The sequence below is a fragment of the Bos taurus genome, chromosome 10 (assembly GCF_002263795.3).
Source record: "Bos taurus isolate L1 Dominette 01449 registration number 42190680 breed Hereford chromosome 10, ARS-UCD2.0, whole genome shotgun sequence".
NCBI lineage: Eukaryota > Metazoa > Chordata > Mammalia > Artiodactyla > Bovidae > Bos > Bos taurus.
In genome coordinates, this window is record NC_037337.1 from 30,772,569 (window position 1) to 30,782,639 (window position 10,071).

At 36.4% G+C, this 10,071-nt stretch overlaps 1 long non-coding RNA gene across 1 annotated transcript; it reads right to left on the reverse strand.

Annotated features, from left to right (window-relative positions):
* Positions 1-1,828: 1,828 nt before the first annotated feature.
* On the reverse strand, positions 1,829-9,691 carry LOC132346359 (uncharacterized). Its single transcript, XR_009496177.1, has 2 exons — positions 9,441-9,691; positions 1,829-6,540 (listed from the first exon to the last, which is right to left on the reverse strand). It is a non-coding gene; the product is annotated as an uncharacterized lncRNA (long non-coding RNA).
* Positions 9,692-10,071: the final 380 nt, after the last annotated feature.

Genomic DNA, 10,071 nt, shown 5'->3' on the forward strand with positions numbered 1-10,071 from the left:
TTCCTCTTAAGATCAGGTAGGTCGTGTCCATGAGAATTGAGCTGTAGATTTTCAACAGAGGTCTCACTAACTGCAGCAAATTGTCTTCCTTGCAAATTCAACATTATCTCCCGCTGGTTCTCTCTAGCTCCCTTTATATTGCTTTGCTCCCACCCACAATGCTTGTTTGTTCGTTAACAATTTCTAGCTCTGATTTCATTAAATCATTCAATGTATCATTGCTGAGCACCTACTATGTGTCATACACTGTGCCTGAGAGACAACAGTGAATAAAAGCAGGAATAGTCCCTTTCGTGTAGTGCTTAATCTAGTAAAGGAGTCCAGTTTGATTCAACAATCCCACAGATAGGTATAAAACTGCAATTGCAAAACATAGATAAACAGATTAAAGGGGGAGTACAAGGTGCCATAAAAGTCTGGTCAGGGAGGTCATATTGACTGACCACCCACCTCTCACATTTATCATCAAGACTACTCAGATCCATGTTCATTTCACTCCAAGCCTAAAAGGTCATTTTCATTTGACCTCATCTCCTATCCATCTCTGACCTCCAGAAGTCTTTTCCTGAGCTCTATAAAAGGCTCCTAAAATCTTACAGCCGTAAAACCCCCATATCCATAATCCCTTCTTTGAAATTTCTCTTCACCTTATTACTTACAGTGAAACCAGGCTATATTTTAAGTCCATGTCTTCCCCTGAGACTTTCAAAATGAAGCTTTTTCCTTTTTCCACCCCACATTCTAGGACTTCAGCTGGTCTATCCTCTTCAGTTTCTTAAAACCTATGGCCTCTTAGAAGCACAAACCACCACCAGCCTGTATAACCACTTCCCTTATTTTATATCATCAAGCACCTTGGCACCAAACTCCTTCATGGGCTAGGTTAGCATCTATTTCACTGTCTTCCACTGTGCCATGACCCCTGTCATCCTTGGCAGTTTCCATGCTGAGACAGATAATCCTTCTGACCCTGTGGACTCTCAGAAGTCTGAATCCTACGTTTTCAACAGCCTTTGGCCTCACTCTATCTTAACTACCTATTCTCAGGGTCATTTTTGTTGTTGCTGTTCAATTGCTAAGCCAAGTCTGACTCTTTGCAACCCCATGGACTGCAGCACACCGGGTTCCCCTGTCCTTCACTATCTTCTGGAATTTAGTGAGTTTAGCTCAAATTCACGTCCATTGAGTTAGTGATGCTATCTAAACATTTCATCCTCTCCTGCCCCCTTCTCCTTTTGACCTCAATCTTTTCCAATATCTGGGGCTTTTCCAATGAGTCAGGTTTTTGCATCAGGTGGCCAAAGTACTGGAGCTTCAGCTTCAGCATCAGTCCTTCCCATGAATATTCAGGGTTGATTTCCTTTAGGATTGACTGGTTTGATCTCCATGCAGTCCAAGGGACTCTCAAAAGTCTTCTCTAGCACCACAATCTGAAACCATCAATTCTTCAGTGCTCAGCTTTCTTTATGGTCCAACTCTCATATCTGTTCACAACTACTGGAAAAACCATAGCTTTGACTATATGAATCTTTGTCATCAAAGGATATCTCTGCTTTTTAATACACAGTCTAGGTTTGTCATAGCTTTCCTCCTAAGGAGAAAATGTCTTTAATTTCATGGCTGCAGTCACCATCTGTAGAGATTTTGGAGCCCAAGAAAATAAAATATGCCACTGTTTCCATTTTTCCCCTATCTATTTGCCATAATGTGCCATAAAAAAATCTATGGCACTATATGCCATAGTGCCATAAGGATCATGTCATACCAGAGGCCATGATTTTGGGGTCATTAGGACTGCGTTTTCAAACTGCAAGTTTGGGTCCATTAGTAACCAAAACAATAATCTTTTATTTGAGTTATAATCAGCTTTTTTTCTTATAAGTTCAACACAGATTAAGTTTTAAAATATCAGCTTATTAAGTAAGGTAAACATTGTTTCATGAACATTTCTTTCAGATACATATAATATACGTATGGGCATTCTAAGTTGTTTTGAAAATCATATTATTTACTGTGTCCAGTCCAAAAAACACGAGAACCACTGACCAACTTTGTTATCACCAATAACCAAATTATTTCCCAAATCTTTATTTTAAACATTCCATTTGTTAACTTCCACCTTCTAATTTTAGAGCCTACTTGTTCTAGTCTCCTCCTTCCTTGGGGAAAAGACATTACTGACTCTAACCCAAAAGTGATACCTCTCCTAAGTATTATCTATCTCTGTCTCATAATTTATTTTCTTTACAGTACTTAGTAGAATCTGAAATTATTCTATTTGTGTATTTAATGTCTGCTTCTCTACTAAAATATAAATCTATAAAGCCAGGACTGCATATTCAGTTCCTAGAATGTAGTTGAATGAATGAGTGGGAGCTGACAGTGTGGTTGAATTGGAAAAAATAGTGATGGAGAAGGGGTAAAGGAGTCAGCACTATCAAATATGCACTTTTAAGAAAATATCATTCTAGCTGGAGAGCTAGAGTTGATACCATGATCAATGAGGTAGCTACTAGCATAATCTGTGTGAGTGATGATGGGAGCTTGTACTATGACCCGGGGAAGAGATGACAAGACATGAATGGATTGCAGAGATATTTAGGAAGATCAAATGATATCCCTTACATTTGGATATGAAAAATGAGGGTAAGCAAAAGGGAGATTTGAAGGATGTTACCAAGTGTTTCTGTGACTTAGGGACAGTGGGAGAGGCCAAGGTTTAAGGGAAAAATCATAAGTGGTTGTTTGGGCTTGCTAAGTTTAATTTCTCTTGACATATTTGGGAAGAGATGACAACACGACAGGTATAAAAGTCTGGAACTCTCCATATGATCCAGCAATCCTACTCCTAGCCATATACCCAAATGAAACTATAATTGAAAAGATACATGAACCCCTCTGTTCACAGTAGCACTAGTTACAATAGCCAAGAATGGAAATGGCCTAAACAGATCAACAGATGAATGGATAAAGAAGATGTGGTACATATATATCATGGAATATTACTCAGTAATTTAAAAGAATAAAATAATGCCATTTCCAGCAACATGGATGACCCTAGAAATTATAATACTAAGTGAAGTAAGTAAGCAAGAGAAAGACAAATACAATATGATATCACTTACATGTGGAATGTAAAATAGGACACAAATTAATATATCTATGGAATAAAAACAGACTCACAGATACAGAGAATAGACTTGTGATTGCCAAGGGGGAGGGGAATGAAGGAGAGAAAGATTGGGAGCTTGGGATTAGCAGAGGCAAACTAGGGCTTACCTGGTGGCTCAGCGGTAAAAAATTTGCCTGCAATGCAAGAGATGGGGGTTGGATCCTTAGGTTGGGAAGATCCCCTGGAGGAGGCCATGGCAACCCTCTCCAGTATTCTTGTCTGGAGAATCCCATGGACAAAGGAGCCTGGTGAACTACAGTCCATAGAGTTGCAGAGTATTGGATATGACTGAAGCAACTTAGCAGGCATGCAGAGGCAAACTATTATATATAGGATGGATAAACAACAAGGTTCTACTGTATAGCACAGGAAACTATATTCAATGTCCTGTAATAAAAGATAATGGGAAAGAATATGAAGAAGAATATACACATATATATGTGCATGTATCTGAGTCACTTTGCTGTACAGTAGAAATTAACACAACATTGCAAACCAACTATGCTTCAGTTAAAAAGTCTGAAGTTCTAAGGAATGATCTAAACTAAAGGAGATAAATTTATAAGTCATTTCTGTATACATAAGTAGTGAGGGGTGAGTTGAAATTGTACTCAATAAGATAGTCAGGAAAGGCCTCATGAAAGATCATCTGATGACCAAGGAACCAGACATGCAGAGGCAATATCAAGGTTTGCTGGATGGACTTAAATAAAAGATAATGTGGCTAGAGAATGGGGAAAAAGGAGAAAATGACAGGAGATGAGGAAGACAGGTTCTATCATGTAGTGTTCACAAACCACAGTGAAGAGCTTGGGTTTTATCCTCAACATTAATGGAAACTACTGAATTATGCAATCAGATTTACATTAAAATTTTTTACAGTATTATGGTAAGACCATGTAACATGCGATCTACCCTCTTAATATATGTCTAAGTGTACAATGTTTTCTATAGGCACAACATTGTACAGGAGACCTATAGAAGTTATTTACCTGGTAAAACCAGAAGTCTGCATCTGTTGATTAGCAACAACCCATTTATTCTTCCCCCCAGCCTCTGGCAACCAACATTCTCCTTTCTGCTTCTATGAGTTTGACTATGGTTTGCAAATATTTTATGCTATTCCAAAGTTTGCCTTTTCATTAGGATGACTGTTTGCTATGCTGTGTAGTAGCTTTTTAGTCTGATGAAATCTCACTTGTTTATCTTTGCGTTTACCTTCTTAAAAAGTCACTCTATCATTGTAAAGCAACTACAAAAAAATTTTTTTTAGATAAATAAATAGGTTGAAATTTTCTTTTAAAGAAAGGTCACCTTGAGTACTGCGTGCAAAATGAATTGCGGGGGGAAAAGCGGGAGGAGAAGTGGGGAAAATCAGGTAACACAGCTGCTGTAAAACCATAGAGAAGGATGAACGTAGCTTGGGCTAGGCTTCTGAGGGTGAGGAAGAAAAATAGACTCTAACTGGAAAGAGTGTAGGATTAGAAGGGGTAGAATTTGTTGGTACAAACAGTGGACAAAAGAGGAAACGTGAACAACCCCAAGGTTTTGGGCTTGAGCAACTGGGTGAATAGTTATGAAGTTTCCTATGATGGGAAAGATTGAAAAAGAAATAAGTATAAGAGGTAGGTGTAAATTAGATCAGGTTAAAAAACTGTTATGTTGCTTATTGTCTTTTATCCTACATGATAAGTTTGGATATGACTCACATAATTCTGGTGACAGTTTCTTAATATTAGTACTGAGGATCAGGGTTCTCAGATATTCTTTGCAACATTAGAGGACTACAAAATCTCCTTGATCATGATTTCCTGTACCCTGTAAGGTCACAGGAACTTACAGTATCATTACACTGGACCCTGTACTTTATACAACTATAGGACATTGCCTGCTTCATAGAGTACCCCTAGGACAATGCAACAACCTATTCTATCACTGTCGCTCAGCCTGAGAAAAATCATCTACTTTCCAAGTGTTAGAATTGAGTGATCACAATGGAGTTAGTCAAGCCTATTTCTTACCTGAGCAACAACAAAATGGTCTTGTTTCCAAGTCAAAAAAAGAGTATGAGTCAAGAACCAAGGACTTTTATGAATTTAACACTAAGTCACACTAATTTTTTCAGATAGTACCTTTAGGTTTAAGGAAATTTAAAATTAAATGTATTACTAAAAAATCCCTTCCAATATTTATTTGACCAAATGGTTCAATAGGTCACGATATACTGTGTCACTCAAGCCAAACATTTTTTGAGAGTGAGAAGAATTATTGATAACTACAGGTAAACAATGGGACTATCTCAGCATATTAGGACCTAGGGTCACTACTTTTTATAAGCCATGATATCTTAAGAATGAAAGTTCAGAACAGTGTATGGTTTCATTGAACTAAATCAGGTGGTAAAATACAAAGAATAAAATGAAAGGAAAATCAGGAATTCTGCATCTACTTAATGGTCCTTCTCCTCTTTCTCTTCTATTTCATTGATTTAAATATATTTATTTGATTGATTAAAAACTGACTACATTTTTAAAAGTCTGATTATATAACTGTGAATTAAATTTGTGGCACAAATTCAGGTAAGATACTCATTTCATTATGTCAATCTAGGTCATATATTACAGTACAGTACAGTTGCTCAGTCATGTCTGACCCTTTGTGACCCCATGGAAGCACGCCAGGCTTGCCTGCCCATCACCAATCCCCAGAGCTTGCTCAAACTCCATCGAGTTGGTGATGCTATCCAGCCATCTCATCCTCTGTTGTCCCCTTCTCCTCCTGCCTTCAATCTTTCCCAGTATAAGGGTCTTTTCCAGTGAGTCAGTTCTTCACATCAGGTGGCCAAAGTATTGGAGTTTCAGCTTCAACATCAGTCCTTCCAATGAATATTTAGGACTGATTTCCTTCAGGATTGACTGGTTGGATCTCCTTGCAGTCCAAGGGACCCTCAAGAGCCTTCTCCATCATCACAGTTCAAAAGTATCAATTCTTTGTGCTCAGCTTTCTTTATAGTCCACATCCATATATGACTATTGGAACACCATTGTTTTGACTAGATGGACTTTTGTTGGCAAAGTAATGTCTCTGCTTTTTAACATGCTGTCCAGGTTGGTCATAGCTTTTCATCCAAGGAGCAAGCGTCTTTTAATTTCTTGGCTGGAGTCATCATCTGCAGTAATTTTTGAAGCCCATGAAAATAAAGTCTGCCACTGTTTCCTCATCTGTTTGCCATGAAGTGATGGGACCAGATGCCATGATCTTAGTTTTCTGCATGTTAAGTGTTAAGCCAAGTTTTTCATCCTCCTCTATCACTTCCATCAAGAGGCTCTTTAGTTCTTCACTTTCTGCCATAAGGTCATATATTAGCGCTTTAAAAATATAAAGAGGATGCTATAGATAAATCATCTATACATTCAAAAGAAAAATTAAATGATTTCAAAAACCAAAATAATAGTCATAAAAATTTAAAAGGCAATTTCAACATTTAGTTAATAAATACAATATATGTTAATATGTTAAATATATGCATACAAAGGAAATAGTTTATAAATAGAATAAGAATATCATGTCTAAGCTAAATCAAGCTGAATGCAAATCTTTAGTAACCAAAGAGAAAGTGTTTCCCATAATGTAAACATATACTTGGAGATGTTTGTTTTCTCACTTCAGTTTCATTTTCAAAATATGCTGTATTTTCTGTGTAACCCATTTTTCATCCGCCCAATTACTAGCAATCTTTTTTCTACTATCAAAAATGATCATTTGTTTCTTTATTGTAGTAGATAAAATATCCTTTCATTGTTTCAGCTCACAAGCTGTGCAGATCCTACCCACTGTTCTTGCCTCCAGCACTTCACATTATTGGTGTATTATTTCATGCATGCCCTACTCTTTTATCAATTGCTTTTGAAGTAATGTTAATAGACTAGAAAATTGAGACATTTATGAAGTATAGGCAGTGTTTATGAAAAAATCCATAAAATATGACACAGGCAAGACAAGATAAAAGCAGCATTTTAATAGATTATGGCAAAGAGATCCTGTCAGAGTTGACAACTGACTCCTTCGAGATCACTAATTTTTATGGGATTAATTCTGTGGTATAAAAAGTGAAGTTAAATGTCCTAATTAATCTGTAAATAGCACACCCACAATTAAACCTTGTGGCCCCTTCTTGGATTAGGGCTGCAATTTTTGAAAAGTAATTATCTCACATTCATAATGAAGAAGGTTTTGCTTTTTTCATTTTTTTTTCTCATGCCATTTCAGTTAAAAATCCACCTGGATTCCAACTTGAATAGCAGCCTTCTGATAAGGAAATTAGTTCACAGCTTGGTGTGCAGCCACATCCGTTAGACTTGTAGGCTATATACTTATGAATGGTTTATATTAAGAAAATAAAATTTGGAGAAATGGAGTGAAAGAGTGGAGGGGAAAAACCCTGGAATTTCTCCATATTTGAGCAGCTATTCTTTATTCCACAATTTATAGCACCCAGAAAGATTTTTGGCTCACTTCTCTTGTGGAGTTGACAACATGCAAGGCCCTGTTTCTAACACAGAAGTTAGAAAGTACTTTATGTAGGAGTTAGAAATAAAGCTATCATCTGACTTCCTGACGCTGTGGCAGAGTGCTCAAGAAATGTCTGCTCCATTTCCTTTCTTTACTTCCCTTTTAATATTTGAATTTTAATAATACTACCGTAAATGTATGATGTTATCTGTATGTAGGCAAATGAAATAACATGATTTATGAAATATTAATTATTTTGAATATTTTTAAAGAGTTAATGTTAACAATGCATACTAGCCTTTATGATTCACACTCATTATTTCATTGCATCCAGACAACAGCTCCAGAGACAAGTATTACTGCTTCCTTGTTAAAAATAAAGAAACTGAAGTTCAAAGATGCTGAATTACTGTAATCATATGTATATGATGGGTGATAGAATAGATTCTTGCATCCAAATCTCCTGACTTGAAATTCTGTGCTTTTTTTCATTATAAGAATACTGTGAGGTTATGTCTGCAATCAGAAATCATCTATTGACATAGTAAAGTATCCTATCAGTTTTGGTGAAGAGAAAATTTTTCAAATAAGTGGGTTATCAAGTTAATAAAAGGGTTTAAAGACCCTTTCCATTTGGATATTCTGCTTTTTGGAGGAATAGGAATATATGTAACCACGCTTTTTTTTTTTTTTTTTTAAGGAGGACAGATATTTTCTTCTTTGAATCCCACGAGAAAGTAGGATTGTGAAAGTTAATCACTTTTACATTTATAGTCTATGGCCCCAACAATAGGTAAGCTGTGATTATATTCTTTTAGATAATACTGAAGGAAAATGGTATACTATTACCATTTTTGACAGAAAGATCTTTTAAATTGCTATTAATTGGCAAGGTAGTACCAATACTAAGAAAGCAGATAGTTCTCAAGCTATAACAATGAAGTTTTCTGATTGTTCATAGTCTTATTGTAAATTGTTTAAATATTTTGACTGAACTAACCAGCTGATGTGGTTAACATGATTAAATGACTTGTTTATTTGATGCCTAATTAATGGAATTAATTTCACACTGAGGAAACTTGCAATCTACCTCTTGCATTTTATGTGAGAAAGTAGGGAACTGAGAGGAAGAGATCAACACAAACTATGTTGCAGATTCCTGATTAGAACTCACTTATGATCCCAAGTTCAAGTTCTCTTCCAATAAATTACCTTAGCTGATTTTATCAGACTACTATTCAGTCTTGGATACACATTGAATGGAACATTCTTCAACAGGTAAGACATTTAAGAACAGTTATGCCTAGTATTATAAACATGATTGCAAACAGAAGTCCTAAGCTGACAGAAAGAGAAAATAATAAATGGCACCTTTTTCATCTCTAAACTCTCTAATACCAAGAAAACACCTTAAAGCCCTTGCCTTGGGTAAAAAATATTTGAAATGCCAAATCCAGTTATCAATTCATCTCTATGTGTGTCGGGAAGGATTACTACAGTTAAGTATATTCTAAGCCTGTTTATACCCAGCATTATTCCTAAAGTCCCAATAAGAGTGCTTATTTTTATTTTTGAAGTGACACTAACCTGAGAAGAAAGAAAAAAAGAGTATGTTTAAGCCGTGCTTCGAAGCTCATCTCCATGAAACTATTTTGATGCTTTCTTTTTAAAAAAGGAAGCAAGCTGCAGTGAAATTAGATAGCCTTTCTTTCCCATTCTCTGAATACAAATAACAAAATGAACGTGATATACTTACAGATTTTGATAATCAAATTTGAAATTCTGCTTATTTATGCAGTTACTCTGTCCTAGAATTGAAAATAGAGACAACTAGTCACAGAGGAACACTTTTAATATTATTATTTTCACATCTTCATGTAAGAGCAAATGAGGAAGTCTCCTGTAGTGTATGGCACATGCAACGAGGAATTTTCACATGGCCAACCCATGTACTCAGTAATGCCACAGAGACAGGCGTAAAAGCTTTTTATTATTGTGTACTTTACGCTGTAGCTGCTGCTATTTAGTTGCTAAGTCATGACTGCAACCCCATGGACTGTAGCTTGTTAGGCTCCTCTGTCCATGGGATTTCCCAGGCAAGAATCCTGGAACGGGTTGCCATTTCCTTCTCCAGGGGATCTTCCTGACTCAGGGATTACACTCAAGTCTCCTGCTTGGCAGGCAGATTCTTTACCACTGAGCCACCTGGGAAGCCCCCAAGTACTTGATACTCCTTGCTAAATAAAGTCGGGTATCTTTGAGATAGTTGATTCTACTACATATGGTGAATGATTCATTTTAAATATTTTTAAAAGGTAGTACATAGTGACTCTTTTCTAGGGTACGTAATGCTTCCATGTAATTATCAGTAACATTTCTTACACTCA